The sequence below is a fragment of the Orbicella faveolata genome, unplaced genomic scaffold (genome assembly GCF_042242905.1).
Source record: "Orbicella faveolata isolate gen_17 unplaced genomic scaffold, um_ofav_v1 contig_1, whole genome shotgun sequence".
Lineage (NCBI taxonomy): Eukaryota > Metazoa > Cnidaria > Anthozoa > Scleractinia > Merulinidae > Orbicella > Orbicella faveolata.
Window position 1 is genome coordinate 27,410,993 of NW_028301536.1, and position 24,008 is coordinate 27,435,000.

The following is a 24,008-nucleotide window of genomic DNA, read 5'->3' on the forward strand; positions in this document are numbered from 1 at the left end:
CCAGTCGCAAACTCTCGAACAACTGAGAGTATTCGAAAATGTTCGAGTCATTAATGATCACTATATCTTCGAAGAACATCTAATGCAACATTAATCTACCAAAACGTGGCCCGTATGATTTATCGAACACTTCGAGTCATTCACGAGTATTAATTAGCTCTTATTAACCGAGCAGGAGGTCTGTATGGAAGAATCTTGAACGAGGTCGTGAGTACAGACCGAACGCAGTGAGGTCTGTACACACGGCCGAGGTCAAGATTCTCCCATACAGACCGACTTAGCTCGGTTAATAAGATATTTATTATATGGCAAAGAAGAAAACTTTAATTCGTTTCATGTAACTGGTTTGCTGACATTTTGCTTGCAAACGGCGACGAGCTTAAGGTGGTATGGTACCCTCAATATGGACCAAAAAGTTTGTTTAAATATGATGAAGAAAGATCAATTGTGTGCTATTGCACTCAAGAAGTTTTACTCAAAATAGTTGCTATGGAAACCAGCCACAGCCTTTTGAAGAGTGTTTTATAGTATTGACGCCAACACTTCCTGCTCTTTTACAAAACAAGAATTGACTGTCAAATAAGCATATCATGTAAGTTTCTGTTTTGTTCTGTGATATGAACCTAAGTTTTGACAGTTAACTCTTATTTTCAGGGCTTTTTACAGCTTTATTTGGAAATAACCTTATTTTTTACCACACCCAGTGGACAAATCATCTCATGTCACGTGACGGACCTTAAAATGTTACGATTTTTTTGGTTTATATCATCACGACACTATTGGTCTTTGATGAGCCCAAGTTTCAGAAATTATACTTAAAAGCCTTGCAAAGTAGAAATGTTGGCGCGAAGTCAGTCGGTACAAAAGTAAACTTTTGAGAAAAATGCACTTTAAGTTTCTTACACGAAGTATTAAGCATTTAACGAGCCACAAATAGTGGGGGGGAGGGGGGGTGTAGATTGGATCTCGGGGGAGGGGGTGCAATGGTTGTTCTGTTTTGTAAAAAGTTACCGCAGTTGTGGGAAATATTCCTTGTCACAAGGGAAATGAATGAGCCTGTGATGGCAATTCGAGGCAAAGCTTTTCACAAATAATTATACCAATCGAGTTGTGCATGTCTTAAAAGTTTTTTTCTAAATAGCCTCGTTCATATAAGTTAAAAATAATCTATATTTTTGGTCGCGTTCTTATAGTAAACAGTCGTTGCTATGGCCGTTGCCACGTGATAAAACTTATACCACTGTGTACTTTCCTTAAATTTCACACTCATCTGAAAGGAAATTCGGCAAGATCGTTTCAAAATGTTTTTGATAAGTCCTCAAGGGTCTTAAGTCTTGTATTTCCAAGAAATTGAATTTTTCATGAACATCGCCATATTTTAGGGTACCATACCCCCTTAACTTAAACCTTCCGAAATTTGCTCGTCTTCTTTACTTCTTTTTTTGTCATCAGGCTTTTTGGCACTTCCATAAATGATTTAGAAGAAAATAAAAGAAAATGGTGAACATTTTTGTATTTTAGTTTGCTACTTTTTCAACGCAAAATGAAACCGGTCTACAGATGCCGGTCTATATGGGAACATCTAGACCGCGGTCAATATCGATTTCAGCCAATCAAATTCGTACATTCGGTAGTTCCCAGTCCTTGTGAGACACAGCCATATAATAAATTTGAATACGGAAAAACAGGCCGGATTCCTCTAGAATATTCCAGGTGTATTTCGAGTCAGCCGTAATCGAATACGTCAGAACATTGCGGCATACGCGGCGTGCGCCGATCCGTATTCGAGCGAATGCGGGCCCGAATATTTGGCTTTTCGCGATTGATTTGTAACGCTACTGCAATTGGGCAGTTGATCCACTGAACAAGACTGCTACTGATTCGCCATAGTTACGTTGTCTACAATTATTATGATCTACCGAACTGTCGAACATTACAAAGCTAAGCTCGTCACAGAAGCAGATGACCTATTTGTTTACAATTTTTTGCTTGTTGATACCATTAGTTATTATTATGTAGCATTATTTTTTTTGTTACAGCTTTTGAGCGTTTTTCTTTTTTTTAAGGATTACCTTTACAGTGTTTGAGTATCGTATGTTTGGAAATGGAGTATTTACAACACATTTTTATGTTTATGAACAAGGAAACACTGCTTTTACCTTGTTGATAATTTCTATTTTTCCGTCTTCTCGATGTAAGCGGTCCCATGGTATAATGGTTAGCACTCTGGACTCTGAATTCAGCGATCCGAGTTCAAATCTCGGTGGGACCTGTCAGGATTTCTTTTTGTTTATAACTATGGCGGATTAAACATCGTTTCCGCCATCTGATTTTGATTTGTCTCTTAGTGAGTGAGTTCTTTGTCGAATGTCTTTCAGAATAACTCTTTTTATCTCTAATATATAATATGTGAAACCAGTATCAGAAGCGATGCAAAAAATAAATAAATAAATAAATAAAAAATAAGTTAAAGTAACTCTGATCAACTAGCTATGAGCATGTTGTTCCAAGAGAGGAATAGAAGCTAGCGCCGATGATGGAATGTGAAAGAAATGGCCTGGCTTCTTTATCTGATTAGATAGATAGATAGACACCTTTATTTAAAAGTAAAAATCTCAAGGTAAAATTTTCAGAGAAATCCCTTCAGGGAGCATACAAACCATCTCTGCTATCAATATGAGCCCTGAGGTCACTACCTAACATAGTTACGTAACAAACATCATAAGTACTATAAATAAGGCCCATGCTAGTGTCCATGTGAATGAAACTTGGTCAAGAAGAATACGTGTGAAACTGCTTACTGAAAACACAAGATAGTCCAAGTCCAGGACATGTGAACTTCTCAGTAACTTCTATAATAATTCTTGTTTGATTTTCATCAGTTGCTTTGTGTCATGTACCTTATCAGTAAATTCATCAGAAAACAAACAAGGCGATCGTTGGTCGGATCAGGGGATAGTCTTACGAAAGGAAATGATCAGATAAGAGCTGATTTACCATGTGAGCATTTGCTCCGACAATTCAGGTTTCATTATAAATGAATTTCCTTTTTGACTGGAATCCGTCATCAAAGCGTCGGTCGTATAGTGGTACATTAACTGTACCAGGAGTTATGAGTGTCAGTTAACGTTTGTTTGTTTACAAAAAAAAACCAAACCAAAACAAAACAAAATGAGTAAGATGAAAAAAGTGCAACATCTCAGGATTCAGTTTTCATAGTTGTTCCCTCAATCAGACAAAGGAAAAATTATTGCGTCGGCCGGGAATCGAACCCGGGTCAACTGCTTGGAAGGCAGCTATGCTCACCACTATACCACCGACGCTTCGATGTGGGAAAAAACTGAAAAATAATAGATTTTTAATGAAATCTGGGCAGAACAAATGTTCGCATGGTAAATCAGCTCTTATCTGAAATCCCCCATTAATAAGGCTACCTCCCTGATCCGACCAACGACCCCCTAGTTGTCCTAGTTCCTTTCGTTATGAGTTTTTTATTCTCTCCCCCTTTCCCCCCCCCGAGTAACACGACCTCTCGACGAAGTCTGATAAGATACACGACACAAGAAAAATGAAAATCAAACAAGATAGTCTGGAAGCAAATGTCGTAAAATTAAGTCCCGTGGGAATTTCGTGCTGAAAGCAAGCCACCAGTCTAAAAGTGTTCATTAGCGTCTAGTGAACATGAAAAGTTTTGGTGGTAACTCTGCAACTTGCTGGGACGGGTTTTAAGGACGGTTGAAAATCGGACGAATATGAGCCAACATTAAAAGGACGCTGGTACATTAAACTGTTTATAACCTCATCAATTACCATCGGTTAACCACCAAACTTGGCAGATATTCTCAAGTTGATTATTTAGTGACAGCTGCTGATTATGGCCGACGCAGCTTTTTGAGTTACATTAAATTAGTTTATGTCATAAGAAATCTCTTCCGGTTTTGGTTGAACTGAAAGTAGTTGTATTCGATAACACCTGATAGAAAAAGATAATAATTAAAGTAAATATATACTCTAAAAATAAAACGTGAGGTCCAACCGAGATTTGAACTCTGATCGCTGCGTTCAGAGTCCAGAGGGCTAACCATTACGCCACGGGACAGGTTTATAGGACGGTTCATGAAACTCAATACATGTTTACTTATACGGTGAAGGTCCGGTCAAAGCAAATACACTTTTACAGTAACTGTTCGCAACGGCAGACAAACATCAAGTATAAAGTAATAATCAAGCTTAAAAAGGCAAGAGAGTGGTTAAAAACCAAAACCAAACTCGATTGAAACAGCATGCCGGTCCCGGTTTGCGTTTTTAACTCTGAGACTGAAATGACGTAATTTCCGATCTTTTAAACAAATTTAATTTTCAATCTGTGCAGGGTCCCATGGTGTAATGGTTAGCACTCTGGACTCTGAATCCAGCGATCCGAGTTCAAATCTCGGTGGGACCTGGTTACGTAGGACATTTTTTTCTTTTCGATATATTATAGTTTCATTTAGAAGTCCTAGAAATAGGCCATATTCGTATTCTCGGTATTGGACTGGAACTAGCTTGCAATGGAGGCTCATGCGGGGGAATATCACTAAAAAGCGATTTATTTCATTTGCATTTGAAAAAAGGGCCTCGCATTAGCCTCAGTTGCAAGCTAGTTCCAGTCCAATACCGAGAATACGAATATGGCCTATTTAAGGAGGGATTTTCAGAAGAAAATAGTAGAAAGAACAAGGAGTTTGACATGATAAGAAGTTAAACAGAATAATAAGCTGTTGGTAGTTTTAAAAATTTCAGATAATCTGACCTTCATTGAATGGAATCTTTTTCCTCTTGCCTTTATTGCCCACCAGAAATTCATGTATGGTTTAGGCAATTAGTTTCAACGCTCTAAAACAATTATTTAAAAACCATCTATGTTTAATGAATTTTGCATTTGCCTGCCACTTTAAAGAGCTAGTTACTCCGTTATTGCTAGTTCTTATTACTCATTGTTTTTTGTAAGCAATCACCTATATTCATGAGTTCCCTAAGTTTAAAACAAGGGTGTTTTGTTTCTACAATTCTTGTTTTTGCATTCTTAATGTGAACAGGTTCCCATGGATCCTTATAGCAATCTGGACTCTAAATCTTGCATTCCGAGTTCATATCGTGGTTGGAACTTCTAATATTTTTTTATATTTTAGCCCAAAAGTCTCAACAATCTTGCAGGAACCAAGAGAAAACTAAAGATGCCATTAACTATCAGAAAAAAAAAACATGTATCAAATTTCCATCTTCAAAACGACTTCTATTCAATGAAACCGGTGCTTGCAGAAATTTATAATACATGCATGTTCTCCACGGATATTCTCAAGCCTAGAGAAACGTTAGTACAACTTTTTACCGCAAAAGCGAAGATTGAAAACCCTGGGAACGAGAGTGACTTTTGATGATAAAAATATAAAATTTATGTAGTAATAAAAAAACTATTTACCTGCCTCCCTCATTATTTGCTAACATCGCGTCGGTGGTATAGTGGTGAGCATAGCTGCCTTCCAAGCAGTTGACCCGGGTTCGATTCCCGGCCGACGCAAGTATTTTTTTGTGTGTGTCTAAGCATGCAAAACCAGAAAAAAACTGACTTCTTTAAGTTGTTGAAAACAACTGTGTAGAGAACATAGAACAGCAATACTTGTTTTTCTGGGTGTATTTATCGTTTTGTTCGCCAGTTTCTGATATAAGGATAGGATTATTTCCATCAGACCCCGGCAGTGCAACGAATGATTGACTCTTCTTATCTTTGCCATTAATCAGTTCTTCTATTATCTCAAAATGAAAAATAGATTTAATTGTAACCCTATGATAGCTCAACCGTTAATTTACTCAAAAAACTGCTAATACGCCATAATTACGTTGTGCACAATTTTTCTGATCTACTGAATATCCTGGACAATACACAGCTGAGCTCGTCACTGAAGTAGATGACCTCTCTGCCAACAGTTTCTTGCTTTTTAATACCATTAGTTATTGTGCAGCTTTATTTATTTTGTTTACTTATTTATTTATTTATTTATTTATTATTTTTTTCAATATAACTTGAATTTTCTAAAAGACCTTAACACGTCCTGAGTTTCATAACTTTGCAAATCAGATGGAGCATCTACGACACATTTTTATGTTTATAAAAATTGAAACACTGATTTTACTTTGCTTATGATTTCTTGTTTTTCCGTCCTATCTAGGTACGCGGTCCCATAGTGTAATGGTTAGCACTCTGGACTCTGAATCCAGCGATGCGAGTTCAAATCTCCGTGGGACATTTTAGGGATTCTTTTTTTGTTTTGTGAATATAGCAGAATAAACTTCGTTTCCGTCATCTGTTTTTTATCTCTCTCTTTTCGTTTGAGAGTTCTTTATCGAATACTTTGCAGGGTAACTATCTTCTTTTCTAATTAGATTTTGAACTCGAGATTCCTATCACGCATAGAAATCGAGAGCGAATAATCTAATTTTTTTAATATAAATCTACTAGTTGTTCAAAACTTTACGCTTTATCCGCTTCACAGACACTTCGAAAATGCAAAGAAGTTGCCGCTATCTATGGAAATTAAATTATCAATTGAATTATAAAGTATTAAAAGATATCAGTGTTTGTTTCATAGTTAAAACTCACCCAGTTATTACGTCGTTAATGCCGCTACAATTTTTTTAAGAAAAACAAAAGCAAAAAACTGAGAGTTTCACATATCAAACAGATTAAAAATTATCTCACATAACCAGGTCCCACCGAGATTTGAACTCGGATCGCTGGATTCAGAGTCCAGAGTGCTAACCGTTACACCATGGGACCCTTCACAGTTTATCAGAGTAAATTGTTAGCATATTGAAATTTACGTCAAGCAAAGGCAAATCGGGACAGGCATGCTATTTCAATAGAATTTAGTTTTAAGAAAACTGCTGAGTTTCTGAGGTCTGTTGCGGTTTTCGCCATGAATTTGTAATTTCTAAATAAGTGTGGAAATCATATGTAAAAAAATCCGGAAACTTGTTTGTGCTACAAATAAATGAAAGGAATGGTTGATTTAAAGTCAGATTGAAAATTATTACGAAGGTGGCAAAGGTGGGGTACCAATGACGCATCATGCTGAATTTTTCTATTAAATCACGTATCACGAAGAACTTTTTCACCAATCGCGCGTAACGTAAAAAGAAGTAAGTACATCGCCAATTTTACTTTCTCGACCCTAAAAGCGTCGTTAAAAAGAAAAACTCTGCCGATTCAACCACAAAAATACATCGGCAAATATGTGACCTCTCACGCGAAAACGTTCCTTATGGTATCCGTTCGAACGGCTGAACGCACGTCAAGTAAACGGATCATGCATCAGTGAATAACGATAGTCAATTTACTTGTTCCAAGATATCTTAAGACTACTTGGTTCTACATGAGTTGATAACCACTGAATACAATGAGTAACGACTCTAGAAACGATTTAATGAAATGTAAACTGAGAAGGTAAATGTGAGGGATTTATGAGATGTGGGCTGTGTAAGTATATGTTGGGAATTAATACGATGAAAGCTGTGCAGGTATATGTGGGCGATTCATGAGATTTAGGCTGTTTAGGTATATGTGGAGGGATAATAAGATGTGAACTCTGTAGGTATATGTGGGGGATTATTGAGATGTACGCTGTGTAGGTATATTTGAGGGGTTCAATGACATGTAGGCTGTGTAGGTATATGTAAGGGATTAATGAGATGTAGGCTGTGTAGGTAAATGTAAGAGATTAATTAGCTGTACCCTGTGCAGGTATATGTGGGAGATTTATGAGATTTAGGCTGTGTAGGTATATGTGGAGGGCTAATAAGATGTGAACTCTGTAGGCATATGTGGGGGATTATTGAGATGTAGGCTGTGTAGGTATATTTGGGGGGTTCAATGAGATGTAGGCTGTGTCGGTATATGTAAGAGATTAATGAGATGTAAGCTGTGTAGGTAAATGTAAGGGATTAATTAGCTGTACGCTGTGCAGGTATACGTGGGAGATTAATGAGCTGTAGGCTGTGTAGGTATATGTACGTGGGGGATTAATGAGATGTAGGTATATGTAGGGGATCAATGAAATGTAGGCTATGTGGGTATATGTAGCGGATTAATGAGATGTAGGCTGTGTAGGTATATGTGGACGACTAATGAGATGTACGCTCTGTAGGTATATGTGGGGAATTAATGAGATCTAGCTATAGTCTGTGTAGGTATATGCGGGGGATTTAATAAGATGTGGGCTGTGTAGGTATATGTAGGGGATTAATGAGTTGTAGGGTATGTAGGTATATTTGGGGGATTAATGAGATGTGGGCTCTGTAGGTGTATGTGGGGAATTAATGAGATGTGGGCTGTGTAGGTAAATGTGGGGGATTAATGAGATGTAGAATGTGTAGGTATAAGTAGGGGAATAATGAAATACAGACTTTGAGGGGATAAATTGAGGGGATATTAAGGGGTTTGGTCGAGGAAGAATACTTGATTATATATCCAGGAGGTATTGTTTTAAGAGAGATTAAGAGAGGTGTATATATATTGCAGTGGATTTAACTGACCGCCCAACCATCCGGGTTGTGTCGCACTTATAAAGCGAAAGAACAAAAGGTTTGGCTGTGAGCCAATGAGAAAACACTGACGTCTAGCGAAACCGGACAAACGAGCTCCTGACACCGGTTGGATTTGATTATTCAAAATGGCGGACATATCTCAATTTAAGACTATAATATGCTAATTGGCCAAACATTCCTAGATGCACACTTGTGTTCTGTAAAATACGCGTTCGCATTGTGTATCTTCAATCACAGAAGCTAGACTAAGCCTTCATTGATGACGTTAGTTTAAGGTTCTCTCTGCCATTTAATATTACGTGTTGCAGCGAAAAGGGTAGTACTTCAAATTCGTCGAGAACGTCTACCGTCTACAAATGCCTACGAGCAAAAACAACTTTCGGTGCCTCGCCGCCTAAAGCATCACAATTTTCAATGTTATTCCACCAGATATCATTTTCTCTCCAACATTTGACGTCAATTAAGTGGCGTGATCTTCGAGAACTGAAAGCTATGGAAAGAGAAATACTGTAATGACTTGTAATGACTTGTAATGTACTTGGTTTGTAGCGGGAAAACCCCGAGTGTCAACTCGCCAAGTTCAAGGACGTTGTTGATGACGATGGCCTTTAAGTATTCAAAGCTATACTGAAGAAGAAGATGCAAACGATTGCCGTGTAGTAATGGGTAACATGAAAACGTATTGCATCGGCAAAGTAACGTAAATGAGATTGTTTCAGCTAAAGGGAAAAACTTCTTACCGAAACGCTCGACAACTCAATCGCTGAATTAAAAATAACCTTGGCAAAGAGCTGGAATTTATGTGAGTCTTTAGGGTTTTTATCCAATACTCTAATCTGCGTTCGATTGGTCTTGGGATAAAACATGAGCAAAGCACAAAGCAGCCACTTAGGATGACAGACCCCACGTTAAACAAGTGTATCGATCCAGCATCCGAGATGCAAATATAGGGATCTTGACAATAACGACGGCGACGCCGATGACAACTCCTTGTGAAATTGAATTTGTCCAGGATGGCTATGGCTCTAAAACCTCGCTCAGGCTACACATATGCAATGAGAGCGTTTAATTCTAAATGGAAATACGAAAAATTAGCAGTTCGACTCATCGTTCGTGTTCGCGGTCATTTTGCAGTGGACGGCTATGAAATGTACAAACGTTTCCTTAACACACTTGTTTTAGTTTTACTACGGTTTGAGATTGGATTAGTGATCTGATTGTTAAGTAACTGGTTTGTTTTTGGTCAAGTTACGACACTCAATTGAAAATGGCTCTACGTATTAATAAAAATAATAAAAGGTCCTGCGTTTGGGACACCAAAATGTACACGGACTGTTTGAATCACAGTTGTATGCCCATCAGGTCCCACCGAGATTTGAACTCGGATCGCTGGATTCAAAGTCCAGAGTGCAAACCATTACACCATGGGACCTTGCACACAATAACTGAAGAAATTTGCCAGGTAATTTAATTTGAAAGTACACCTTTTTATAGGAAAAGATAATTTATATCATTCAATTAGCCTAAACTGAAGAATATGTTCTTATCTTGTCCCTTATAAAGAGCAATATTCAATGTACAACAATTTACATCAGAACCAGTATTTTGGTAAGAACCTCTGACAGTGTTTATAATTTATTTATAACGAAAGTTGACTATTGAAGAGGGTAGCACTTTGTAAGAGCACAGTGAGAGGAAATTGCTGACACCTCAACATCACTCGTTTCTACCAAGTTGAACACCTTAAGACGGCAATGACAGCAGTTAACTTGAAATAATTTGCCAGAAAATATTTTCATTTTTTAACGCTTATTTATAAACTACAAATTCATGGCGAACACCGCAGCAGACCTCAGAACCTCAGCAGTTTTCTTAAAACTAAATTCTATTGAAATAGCATGCCGGTCTCGATTTGCCTTTGCTTGACGTAAATTCCGATATTTTAACAAATTTAATTTCACAAACTGTGCAGGGTCCCATGGTGTAATGGTTGAGTTCTAACTAAGAAACGAACACAGATCTCTTTTAATAGGTATAATTGAATTGATAATTTAATTCCCATAGATTCCTCCTGTTGTTCGCATAACAGTTGACGCAAATGAAATACATTTTGTTAACAGTTGTTACAATTCTTGTTTGATTTTCATTTTTCTTGGCTCATGTATCTTATCACGCTTCTTCGACAGGTCGTATTATTTGGGGGGGGGGGGGGGGGGGGAGAGAATGGAAATTTCATAACGAAAGAAACTAGGACAACCAGGGGTTCGTTAGTCGGATCAGGGAGGTACCGTAGTCTGATTGAAAGGGGATTTCAGATAAGAGCTGATGTACCATGCGAACATTTGCTATTTCCAGATTTGAATGAGAATCGATATTATTTTTTCAGTTCATTCCTACCTCAAAGCGTCGGTGATATAGTGGTATAGTGGTGAGCATAGCTGCCTTCCAAGCAGTTGACCCGGGTTCGATTCCCGGCCGACGCAGTATTTTGTTTTCTTTGGTCTCACTGAGGGAGCAACTTTGAAAACTGAATCCTGAGATGTTGGGCTTTTTTCATGTCACCCAATTTTTATTTTTTGCAAACAAACAAACGTTAACGGACACTCATAGTTCCTGGTACAGTTAATATTCAACATTAAAATAAGAATTTTAATCCTACCTTTGTAGTTAAGTTTGTGTCAGACTTGGAGTCCTGTCGAGAGAAAGTAAAGCTGTAGCTTATGACTTGATTTTACATTCGGTACATAGAGAACGCAAACGAGTAAACACTCCCGCGGAAATCAATGTTTCTGAGTATTTTAATTTAGATTGAAAAATATTACCTAACCAGTGTTATTTCTGTCAAAGCTTCGGTGCTGAACACGAACGTGAGATTGTAGTCCTGTTTCCTGTACTGACAGCAGGTCGATTACTAAAACTAATGTTAAGATTTATAAATTAGAAGTATTGGTATCAAGAAAGCGCCGAGATTTGGGAACTGGGAATTGCTGGATTCAGTGTTCAGAGTGTTGAGCATTATATCATAGGATCTTAATTCATGAGGAAAAAAATGTATCATACATTGTATCCCTAGCATATTACGGTTTTTCATCCCTTGATATATAGATTGCTATGTTGTTTTTATAAATATGGAAGACTCCATGGAAATGAACTTTTTCACTGGCCTTGTTAAAATTGAGGCAGTTAAAATCATTTCTGTTCGTCTTCGTACCAATTGACACTAAGTGACTTAAGAGCGGTTTTCATTGGAGTGTCGAAAGTAATCAGGCAATTACTTTGGTTTTAGTTTTTGTTTTACTACGGTTTGAGATTGGATTAGTGGTCTAATTGTTAAGTAATTGGTTTGGTTTGGGTCAAGTTACGACACTCAGTTGAAAATGGCTCTACGTATTAAGAGTGCCTGGCCGTAAAAATCAGACAAATTCTTAATTTCGCGGCAAGGGTCGAAAATTCGATTTCGCTCATATTCTTATGGTAGATAGGCTAGGGCATGACAGAAACTACTGGATAGTTTTTTTGGCAAAATATCCTTTTAATTCAAAGAAATATGCAAATTACCAAATTCCGTTAAAATCGTCATTTGACGCACCATTTTATTAAACAAGTTTGAGAGCCTCGCATGCAAAACCACATCATTCTTCCGTCTTTAAAACACTCAAATGTTTTTGTGCAATGTTTAAATGTGTACTGGGTTGATTTTAGGGAATGTTGCGTTGTCTTTTTGGGTGCACAATAATTAAATTTCGAAGACATGTATTTCATTCACTTAAAAGTACTTCGTGAATATAATTAATTTTCACCATGTGCGAAACCTTCAAATGGACCAAGCTTCTGGTGGTTGAATTGCAGAAGGATGGTCTACAGATTCCTGTAAAAATTTCTTTGGGCAAATGATTGTGAGCGACGCGAAAGCTTTTCAAAGTACGTCAAAAATGCAAATATTTGACCATCCGTCGTCAAATTTCAATTTACGGGTAAGACGTATATTTTAGCATGCGCCACATGACTTGACCAATGTTAAGTTGAAATAGACACAGAGCTGATAATTTCGAAATGTTCTAACCTTATTTGCTGTAAAAAGCAGGTCCAAAGCCGATCTGATGTGTTTCTCTCACCATTCGTCGCACATAAAGCAGAAGTTTGCTTTTGTTTACATAACGTCCGATGTACATCGCCAACTGTCAACTTATTTAACGGTCGAATATCATGAATCTGTGACCCTCGTTCGACACATATGATCACCACTGCATCTAAGTCAAAAACGGCTAAGTCATTCGTAGATAGTTGCTTGCTTTGCACTACACCAAAATATTACGTTTGATCATCATGGTTTGATGGCTTGAATCCTTGCTTGTAGCGGTTCCTTGTTCGTCACGCAAATCTGTCATCCCATTTTAGGGGGTAGGGGTGGGAGAATTTCTATCCTAATACGTAAGGCTCCGTAAGGTTGGAATCACTGGGAGCACACAATCGTGTTGAGTAGGAAGAGATTAAATTAAGAAATGAAAAGAATGAATAATTTACCATTGCCCCTGTTGTTATCTTTTACTCGACCACCGTTACCTACATGCCCCTGCGTAATACTGTAACGCTAAACTCATACCTAGGTCTTTTCGCGCTATGCAATTATTTTTGGTTTACATGTAATACGGTGGGCTACCCTCGGGGAAATGGGTGGCGACCGCTTAAGGGAGTATGGTACCCTAATATATAGCGATGTTCATGAAAAATTCAATTTCTTGGAAATACAAGACTTAAGACCCTTGAGGACTTGTCAAAAACATTTTGAAACGATCTTGCCGAATTTCCTTCCAGATGAGTGTGAAATTTAAGGAAAGTACACAGTGGTATAAGTTTTTTCACGTGGCAACGGCCATACGTGACCAAAAATAGAGATTATTTTTAACTTACATGAACGAAGACATGCACAACTCGATTGGTATAATTATTTGTGAAAAGCTTTGCCTCGAATTGCCATCACAGGCTCATTCATTTCCCTTATGACAAGGAATATTCTCACAACTGCGGTAACTTTTTACAAAATAAAACAAGCATTGCACCCCCTCCCCCAAGATCCAATCTGCCCCCCCCCCCCCACTATTTGTGGCTCGTTAAATGCTTAATACTTCGTTTAATAAACTTAAAGTGCATTTTTCTCAAAAGTTTACTTTTGTACCGACTGACTTCGCGCCAACATTTCTACTTTGCAAGGTTTTTAAGTAGAATTTCTGAAACTTGGGCTCATCAAAGACCAATAGTGTCGTGATGATATAAACCAAAAACATCGTAACATTTTAAGGTCTGTCACGGGACATGAGATGATTTGTCCACTGGGTGTGGTAAAAAATAAGGTTATTTCCAAATAAAGCTGTAAAAAGCACTGAAAATAAGAGTTAACTGTCAAAACTTAGGTTCATATCACAGAACAAAACAGAAACTTACATGATATGCTCATTTGACAGTCAATTCTTGTTTTGTAAAAGAGCAGGAAGTGTTGGCGTCAATACTATAAAACACTCTTCAAAAGGCTGTGGCTGGTTTCCATAACAACCATTTTGAGTAAAACTCTAGAAATTTAATTTCTCTTCTTGAGTGCAATAACACACAATTGATCTTTCTTCACCATATTTAAACAAACTTTTTGGTCCATATTGAGGGTACCATACCACCTTAATGGAGCTAGCCGCTTAAATAGAGGTTGGTGTACCTTGAATATTTAATTTTTCACTATCGGGCTATAAATTTCTTGGTGAACATGGAGTCAATTCAATACAATCATGATAGACGTGTGTTTGAATTATCACTCGTCATGCACCTTCAATTTCAGACTCTTATCTGCCATCGCCCTTTCCAAAACAAAGTTCTTAAATTTTGGGTGGCCGCTTAATAGAGGTAAAGACAATAATGAAACCCTTATCGGAATGACCAAATGATGGCCGCGGAGGTAACCGGTCAATAGGTGTTTTATTTACAATATTTTATTGAAGATAATTTTGGACTGTACTGACAACAGTCCTGTATTTTCTGTTATATACCAATGCCTCGCCACTAAGCAAACGAAATACGCCAAATGAAATGGCATGGCCAGGGCTATTTACTCACATAATCACTAATTAAATTTAGTCTGTTTTTCTCACGAATTAGACACGTTGTGATTTCCTATTTTTATTTCAGCTAGTTCTTGCTTCATTAATCTATAATTTTTTTTATGGCGATTTTCTTAAAATTCTAGTGAGTACAGGCACTAGCTTTATCAGCTGTTGTCTGAAACATCAGAACGTACAACAAACGTGATTTGGACCGAGGCCAGGTACACCATAGAATATGATTATATAAATATACACATATATTATTATATATATGAAAAAACAGATGAACAATGATTAAATTGTTTCGCTTATCCTGAGAGTACTCTATACAAAAAAGATCAAAATGTGCAGCATATGCCGTGACAGCATTGCGTGACGAACAATAACAGCTGTAAGATTGTGCTGCGCCGACACGCTTATCAGCAGTGGTCAGCAATCGATCAAACGCAATATTTTGGCGCAGCGCAAAGCAAGCAACTATCTACAAATGACTCAGCCGTTTTAGACTTAGATGCAGCGATGTTCATATGCGCAGAAAGATGATCACAGATTCATAGTATTCGACCAATAATAGGTCGACAGTAGGCGATGTACATCGGACGTTAACCTTGTGCAAACAAAAACAAACATCTGCTTTATGTGCGACGAATGGTGAGAGATCGACTAGAAGCACGTCAAATCGGCTTTGGACCTGCCTTTTACAGCAAATAAGGTTAGAAAATTTCGAAATTATCAGCTCTGTGCCTATTTCAGCTTAACATAGGTCAAGTCATGTGGCGCATGCTAAAATATACGTCTAAACCGTAAATTGAAATTTGACGACGGATGGTCAAATATTTGCATTTTTGACGTACTTTGAAAAGCTTTCGCGTCGCTCACAATCATTTGCCCAAAGAAATTTTTACAGGAATCTGTAGACCATCCTTCTGCGATTCAACCACCAGAAGCTTGATCTATTTGAACTTTTCGCACATGGTGAAAATTAATTATATTCACGAAGTACTTTTAAGTGAATGAAATACATGTCTTCGAAATTTAATTATTGTGCACCCAAAAAGACAACGCAACATTCCTTAAAATCAACCCGGTACACATTTAAACATTGCACAAAAATATTTGAGTGTTTTAAAGACGGAAGAATGATGTGGTTTTGCATGCGAGGCTCTCAAACTTGTTTAATAAGATGGTGCGTCAAATGACGATTTTAACGGAATTTGGTAATTTGCATATTTCTTTGAAATAAAAGGATATTTTGCCAAAAAAACTATCCAGTAGTTTCTGTCATGCCCTAGCCTATCTACCATAAAAATATGAGCGAAATCGAATTTTCGACCCTTGCCGAGTTTTTTTTCCATTTTTATGGACAGGGACTCTTAATAAAAATAATATGAAGTCTTGCGTTTGGGACACCAAAATGTACACGGACTATTTGAATCACAGTTGTATGCCCATCAGGTCCCACCGAGATTTGAACTCGGATCGCTGGATTCAAAGTCCAGAGTGCTAACCAATACACCATGGAACCTTGCACGCGATAAATGAAGAAATTTGCCAAGTAATTCAATTTGAAATCTCGGTGGGGCCTGGTTACAAGAGATAATTTTTTACTTTTCCATATATTACCTAGAATTTCAGTTTTTTTTTAGTTTTCCTTAAAAAAATTGTACTGGCATTAACGACGTGATAACTGGGTGAGTTCTAACTATGAACCAAACACATGATCTCTTTTAATAGGTATAATTGAATTAAATAATTTAATTCCCATAGATTTTTCCTGTTGTTCGCATAACAGTTGACGCAACTGAAATACATTTTGTTAACTGTTGTTACAATTCTTGTTTGAGTTTCATTTTTCTTCGCTCTTGTATCTTATCATGCTTCTTCGAGAGGTCGTATTATTCGGGGGGGGGGAGGAAGGGGGGGGAATTTGTAGTTTATAAATAAGCGTTAAAAAAAGTAATTTATTTTCTTTGAAAAGAATTACCTGTGCACGATCTAAGTATTATAAGTTTAAAAATGGAGTATTTACAACACATTTTTATGGTTATAAATAATAAAACACTGATTTTACTTTGCTTATAATTTCTAGTTTTCCGTCCTCTCTGTGTAGACGGTCCCATGGTGTAATGGTTAGCACTCTGGACTCTGAATCCAGCGATCCGAGTTCAAATCTCGGTGGGACCTTGCAAGGATTTTTTTTCTAAATATAGCGGAATAAACTTCGTTTCCGTCATTTCAGGGGCGGATGTAGGGGGAGGGTGCTAGGGCTGCGCAAACTCCCCCCTTGAGATGAAGCCTTCTTCTTCGTATTCGTTTTTAAAATTTGTTTACCTCACCAGTCAGTTACGCCGTTCCTTAGGGGTGCACCCCTCCTAAGAAAAATCCTGGATCCGCCCCCGCATTTGATTTTTGTTTCTGTCTTTTATTGTCGGAGTTCTTTGTCGAATGTTTTGCAGGATAACTCTAACTCTTGTTTTCTGATTAGATTACTCGCTCTCGATTTCTATCACGTGATAGTTGACGGGGGCGCATTCCTAGTCATCCACCACGCATAGAAATCGAGAATGAATAATTTAATTGTTTTAGTACAAATTTTGTAGTCGTTCAAAACTTTACGCTTAATCCGCTTGACAGACACTTCGAAAACGCAAAGAAGTTGCCACCATCGTCTTGACAACAGCACACTGCTGGGCTACTCACCAACTACAACAAACTACACAGATCATTTTCTCTTGTTACAACAGAATAGATAGTGAGAACGGTATTCGTGTTAGAACGCTATGAGAAGCGATGCAAAAAAAATAAGCTTAACTGAAACAACTCCAATCATTTAGTTTAGTTGTGTGCATACTGTTCCAAGAGAAGAATAGTAGCTAACACTGATAAAGGATTGTAAACGAAATGACCTAGCTTAGTGACCTGATTATTAGTACCATAAATAAGGCCCATGCTAATGTACATGTGAATGAGACTTTGTGAAGAGGAACACGTGTTAAACTGCTTACTGACAGAAACCAGAGAGTTATTTAAAAAGTCCAGAATGCCTCTAGAAGTGAAAAGCATATAACAAAAATCAATCATTGTCCTTATTCAAATAAGCTGCTGAAATTGGACTTGCGTCGGGCGGGAATCGAACCCGGGTCAATTGCTTGGAAGGCAGCTATGCTCACCACTATACCACCGACGCTTGGATGAGGGAAAAAAAACTGAAAAAAATATTGATTTTTAATGAAATCTGGACAGAACAAATGTTTGCATGGTAAATCAGCTCTTATCTGAAATCCCCCATTAATAAGGCTACCTCCCTGATCCGACCAAGTTGTCCTAGTTCCTTTCGTTATGAATTTTCTATTCTCTCGCCCCTTCTTCCCCGAGTAACACGACCTCTCGAAGAAGTCTGATAAGATACACGACACAAGAAAAATGAAAATCAAACAAGATAGTCTGGAAGCAAATGTCGTAAAATTAAGTCCCGTGGGAATTTCGTGCTGAAAGCAAGCCACCAGTCTAAAAGTGTTCATTAGGGTCTAGTAAACATGAAAAGTTTTGGTGGCAACTCTGCAACTTGCTGGGACGGGTTTTAAGGACGGTTGAAAATCGGACGTATGTGAACCAACATGAAAACGAGGCTGGTACATTAAATTCTTTATAACCTCATCAATTACCATCGATTAACCACCAAACTTGGCAGATATTTCTCAAGTTGATTATTTAGTGACAACTGCTGATTATGTCCGACGCAACTTTTTTGAGTAAAATTAAATTAATTTAAATCATAAGAAGTCTCTTCCGGTTTTGGTTGAACTAAAAATAGCTGTGTTCGATAACACCCGATAGAAAAAGAATTTTTTCCTTGCTATTTAAGATTAATATTTTTTATACTCTCCTATGCTACGGTCATAATTATAAGGCAGAAAATTTCGCGCTTTATACAACACGACCATAATGGCCTAAAATTAAAGTAAATATTTACTCTGAAAATGAAACGCGAGGTTCCACCGAGATTTGAACTCGGATCGCTGGATTCAGAGTTCAGAGGGCTAACCATTACACCACGGTACCGTGTATAGGATTATTCATGAAACTAAATACAGGTTTATTTATACGGGAAGGTCCGGTCAAAACAAATACACTTTTACAGTGATTGTTCGCAACAGCAGACAAACAACAAGTATAGAGTAATAATCAAGCTTAAAAAGGCAAGGGAGTGGTTAAAAACAAAACCAAATTCGATTGAAACAGCATGCCGGTCCCGGTTTGCGTTTTTAACACTGAGACTGAAATGAAGCTACTTTTAATTCAGATCAAAGAATACTCACTTGACGTAATTTCCGATTTTTTAAACAAATTTAATTCTCAATCTGTGCAGGGTCCCATGCTGTAATGGTTAGCGCTCTGGACTCTGAATCCGATCCGAATTCAAATCCCGGTGGGACCTGGTTACGTAGGACATTTTTTTCTTGTCGATATATTATAGTTTCATTTAGAAGTCCTAGAAATAGGCCATATTCGTATTCTCGGTATTGGACTGGAACTAGCTTGCAATGGAGGCTCATGCGGGGGAATATCACTAAAAAGCGATTTATTTCATTTGTATTTGAAAAGGCTCCCCACATTAGCCTCAGTTGCAAGCTAGTTCCAGTCCAATACCGAGAATACGAATATGGCCTATTTAAGGAGGGATTTTCAGAAGAAAGTAGTAGAAAGAAAAAGGAGTTTGACATGATTCATGTGTTCCCTAAGTTTAAAACAAAGGTGTTTTGTTTCTACACTTCCTGTTTTTGCATTTTTAACGTGAACAGGTTCCCATGGATCCTTTTTGAAATCTGGACTCTGAATCCTGCATTCCGGGTTCATATCTTGGTTGGACCTTCTAATGCTTTTTATATTTTAGCGCAACAGTCTCAACAATTTTTCTTGCAGGAACCAAGAGAGAACTAAAGATACCAGTTTTTAACAGAAAAAAACCATGTATCAGATTTCCATCTTAAAAACGACTTCTATTCAATGAAATCAGTGCATGCTGAAATTTATAATACATACATGTTCTCCACGGATGTTCTTAAGACTAGAGTTACGTTAGTACAACTTTTTACCGCAAAAGCGAAGATTGAAAACCCTGGGAACGAGAGTGACTTTTGACGATAAAAATATAAAATTTAAGTACTAATAATAAAAAAAAAGTTATTTACTTGTTTCCCTCATTGTGTGCAAACATCGCGTCGGTGGTATAGTGGTGAGCATAGCTGCCTTCCAAGCAGTTGACCCGGGTTCGATTCCCGGCCGACGCATTTTTTTTCTTTTGTCTGATTAAGGGAACAACTGGGAAAACTAAATCCTGAGATGTTGGGTTTTTTTCATGTTATGCAATTTTTATCTTTTTGCAATGGCGAAACCTCAGGAAACCTCAGAAGTTTTCTTAAAATTAAATTTTATTGAAATAACATGGCGATCCCGTTTTGCACTATAGCATTGACAAAGTGGACCATCCATCGATGTTTTTACTCAAGCTGCTTTAAATTCAGATAAAAGAATACTCACCTCAAGTAATCTCAGATTTAATCGCACAAACTGTACAGGGTCCCATGGTGTAATAATTAGCACTCTGGACTCGGTGGGACCTAGTTACTTGATATTTTTTTTCTTTTTGACCTTTTATAGTTTCATTTTGAAGTAAAAGAAGGGCATACAGAAGAATAGAATATAAAAGTGTTGGCAGATTTTAATATTTTAGAAAATCTGACCTTCATTGACTCGGATTTTTTTTCTTTTGCCTTTATTGTCAACCAGAAATTCAAATATGGTGTAGGCAATCAGTTTCAACGCTAGCCCTAGAAACGTGTTTTGATAACCGTCCATATCCTTAAGTCATTGTCTCCAAGGTTTTTTTTTTTTAACTATGCATCTGTCTGCCAACAGTTGAAGTGCTAGTTGCTAGCTATTCCGTTATGGCCATTTCGTATTACTTATTTTCTTTTTAGCACGCACATGTTTTAACGAGATTTTATTTCTCCTAAATGTTGCGTGGGTAAATAAGGGATTGTTGATGCTGTTGTTTCACGATTCCCTGAAAGCTATCTATGAGTATCAGTAAGTTTAAAGCAATGGGGTTTGGTTTTTACTCTTCTGAACACGGACCCATAAACCCCTCATCCTGCGATCCGAGTTCATACCTTGGTTGGACCTTCAAATATTTTTCTGATGTTTTAGCCCAGTATTCTGGCACTTTCTTGCAGGAACAAGGAGAGGACTAAAACACAATGTACCAGATGTTCATCTTCAAAACGAATTCAATGAAATGCTTAGTGAAATTAGCAATACATGTTCTTCGCGGATGTTCCTCAGTGTATAGGGCAGGGCTCGAAATTAAATTAAATTAAATTTTTCGTTCGGGAGCCAGCTGGCGACTAACGGAAAAATTTTGGTCGCCAGGTCGTAAATTTTGGTCGCCAACTTATTTTATACGTTACTTTGCATACAAGAAAAGCCACAATTGAAGAGCGAAAACAATTAGAAACAACACAAGTAACACTTAGTTATAAAGCTACCGTTGTTTTCAGGTGGTATGTCTCAGCTCCGAAGGTGATGGTTGTCTCCATACAGGTGTGAAGGTGTGGTCATGGAAAGACGCGTCTTCCTAGTCTCCGAAGTTAATTTCGTTTTATTGCTTCTTTTGGCTCTGAATATTGAAATTTCTACCTACAAGTCGGACCTAAAGGTGAATTCAATCGAAAGTAATCGGTGTTTCATCGAAACTCCTATCAAATGGAGTCGAAATTCGCCGACATCAACCACGAGGAAATGCCAAATGCCCAAAGTGCTCAAAGCCAGTTCAGCGAAACCATAAACATCTTCAGTGCGATAAGTGTTATGATTTAATTCATGTTCGCTGTGTAAACAGCAACGCCAGTTTCCATAAAATCATCAAAGTTAACCAGCCTGGCATTTGGACATGTAGTACTTGTACATTATCTGAGCTTCCCTTCTTTAAAGTAAAAGATCTAGTCGCTCTGGACACGACAGATGATGCTGCGAGTGATTTGCATTGGAATTCCGACCGCCACTTCGATGCTCTCATTGCGAGACAAAAACAACTTTCTTTTATGCACATCAACACGCAGTGTATGACATCAACATTCGACGAGCTACTCCTCGTCATTCAAAGATATGGTTTTGACGTGGTCATGCTTAGCGAAACATGGCTCAAAGACAACCCACAACTACTTAGCCATGTAACTATTCCTGGCTATGCTAATGAGTTTAGGAACAGAGATAAAATCAAAGGTGGAGGCGTTGGTGCATACATTAAAGAAAGTGTAAGGTACAAAAAGGCGTAAGGATATTGAATCAAGATACCCTGAATTAGAACACTTGTGGCTTGAAATTCAAGGACGCAATAAACATAGTTACTTATTAATGGGAACCATATACAGATCCACAAGAATACTAGATACCCAACAGTGGATGTCCCAAATGGAGAGCATGTTGGCGGATCTGTCAACTTCGTGGGACGGTTTATTGCTTGTTACTGGGGATTTAAATATTGACGTGCTGAAGCCAAATGCGCCGTTGACAAAACAGTATACAGATTTATTGAACACGTTTAACCTAACACAGCACGTGCAAAAGCCAACAAGAGTTACACCTCACAGTGAGACCTTGATTGATCACATAATCTCAAATGATCCTAAGCGTGTTACACATGTTGATGTTCTTCCATGCTCAAATGTGAGCGACCATGATGCACCTTACGCGTGCCTCAACATTCGTGCTGAGCGCTTTGTTCCAAGGTTTAAAATGATTCGAAAAGAGCGTGGGTTCAAGGAAGAAGAGTTCATTCGCGACTTTACATCCCTTCCATTTAGTGTCATTCAGGCAACAGATGATCCTGAAGAAAAGCTAGAGATGTTTACTACACTCATCTCTGACTGTATTGAGCGACACGCTCCACTGACACGCACAAAGGTCACACGGCCACCAGCTCCCTGGTTACATGATGAGGAAATTGTAGGTCTTCAAAATCAGAGAAATGTACTAAGACACAAGGCACACTCGTTAAAAACACCCGATGCCTGGCAAGCTTTTCGCGACGTCCGTAATCGTCTGAAAACAACGATCAAAGAGGCGAAACGATCGTTCATCAATACGGCATTATCATCAACGAAACCGAAAGAGGTCTGGCGTATTATACACCGTATTTTGAACCCATGTCCACAGCCTTTACGTCTGGATGTCAATGAGCTTAACAAGCATTTTGCAGAAGTTGCCCAACGCACCACCGGAAATGCAGGTGTTGACGCAAAAGAAGACCTACTGAACTTTGTTGATAGCTTGCAGCCATGCCTGATGGGGGAAAGATCATTCACTTTGCGCCACGTTAAATATGAAGAGGTCCTCAAGGAAATCAAATTAATTCGTTCCGATACATCGACAGGACCTGACCAAATACCAGCTAAGTTCCTAAAGCCTGTAGCCGACCTGATTGCAGGACCTTTGACAGACGTGATAAATTCCTGTATTGCCACATCAACATTTCCCGACGCTTGGAAAGTTGCGAGGATAACCCCAATCCCTAAGACCAGTGGCTCTACCTTCAGTGTATCAGACATGAGACCGATATCAATACTTCCGGTCCTTTCAAAAGTTTTTGAAAGACTCGTACACCACCAAGTCATCGATTACATTGATTCTCACTGCCTGTTAAAAGAGAATATCTCAGGCTTCAGGAAAGGACACTCAACGACTACTGTTCTATTAGGGATCAGAGATGACATTATTCGCGCCATGAAGCGAGGAGAAGTTACCCTCATGGTACTAGCCGATTTCTCTAAGGCGTTTGATACCATCAAGTACAAGACTGTTCTTGAAAAGCTCAGCCTGTTGGGCTTTTCCAAGGAATATCTTAAATGGACGATCCAATATCTTACAGGAAGGAAACACTTTGTGCAAGTCGACGACAAAACGTCAGAGCTTTGTAGGGTGAGTTTCGGCGTACCTCAAGGTTCTATCATGGGGCCACTCATTTTCAATCTCTACGTGGCTGACCTTCAGTCATATGTACGCGGAGTTAAATGTCATCAATATGCTGATGATACCACATTGTACACACAGTGCAAACCAGCAGATCTTCAATCAACTCTAACTGAACTTTCTGCAAGTATAGGCAAATTGGAAGCGTGGTCACGTGAAGCAAACTTAGTCATTAATCCTTCCAAGACTAAGCTGATGTTATTATCTACTCCGCAGTTATCAAAGGTCCATCATTTAAACACTGAAAAGTTCGACATCACAATCAACAGCATCCCCTTGGAACGAGTGACCACCACTAAATTATTG

At 38.2% G+C, this 24,008-nt stretch overlaps 10 non-coding genes across 10 annotated transcripts; 5 read left to right on the forward strand and 5 right to left on the reverse strand.

Moving 5' to 3' along the window:
• Positions 1-2,200: 2,200 nt before the first annotated feature.
• Trnaq-cug (transfer RNA glutamine (anticodon CUG)) lies at positions 2,201-2,272 on the forward strand. The gene has a single exon. It is a non-coding gene; the product is annotated as a tRNA-Gln (tRNA).
• Positions 2,273-3,251: 979 nt separating this feature from the next.
• Positions 3,252-3,323, reverse strand: Trnag-ucc (transfer RNA glycine (anticodon UCC)). Its single transcript has one exon. It is a non-coding gene; the product is annotated as a tRNA-Gly (tRNA).
• A 1,049-nt stretch (positions 3,324-4,372) lies between these two features.
• Positions 4,373-4,444, forward strand: Trnaq-cug (transfer RNA glutamine (anticodon CUG)). The gene has a single exon. It is a non-coding gene; the product is annotated as a tRNA-Gln (tRNA).
• A 1,044-nt stretch (positions 4,445-5,488) lies between these two features.
• Trnag-ucc (transfer RNA glycine (anticodon UCC)) lies at positions 5,489-5,560 on the forward strand. The gene has a single exon. It is a non-coding gene; the product is annotated as a tRNA-Gly (tRNA).
• A 1,185-nt stretch (positions 5,561-6,745) lies between these two features.
• On the reverse strand, positions 6,746-6,817 carry Trnaq-cug (transfer RNA glutamine (anticodon CUG)). The gene has a single exon. It is a non-coding gene; the product is annotated as a tRNA-Gln (tRNA).
• A 3,126-nt stretch (positions 6,818-9,943) lies between these two features.
• Trnaq-uug (transfer RNA glutamine (anticodon UUG)) lies at positions 9,944-10,015 on the reverse strand. The gene has a single exon. It is a non-coding gene; the product is annotated as a tRNA-Gln (tRNA).
• Positions 10,016-16,125: 6,110 nt separating this feature from the next.
• On the reverse strand, positions 16,126-16,197 carry Trnaq-uug (transfer RNA glutamine (anticodon UUG)). Its single transcript has one exon. It is a non-coding gene; the product is annotated as a tRNA-Gln (tRNA).
• A 587-nt stretch (positions 16,198-16,784) lies between these two features.
• On the forward strand, positions 16,785-16,856 carry Trnaq-cug (transfer RNA glutamine (anticodon CUG)). Its single transcript has one exon. It is a non-coding gene; the product is annotated as a tRNA-Gln (tRNA).
• A 931-nt stretch (positions 16,857-17,787) lies between these two features.
• Positions 17,788-17,859, reverse strand: Trnag-ucc (transfer RNA glycine (anticodon UCC)). The gene has a single exon. It is a non-coding gene; the product is annotated as a tRNA-Gly (tRNA).
• A 2,032-nt stretch (positions 17,860-19,891) lies between these two features.
• On the forward strand, positions 19,892-19,963 carry Trnag-ucc (transfer RNA glycine (anticodon UCC)). The gene has a single exon. It is a non-coding gene; the product is annotated as a tRNA-Gly (tRNA).
• The last annotated feature ends 4,045 nt before the right edge of the window (positions 19,964-24,008 follow it).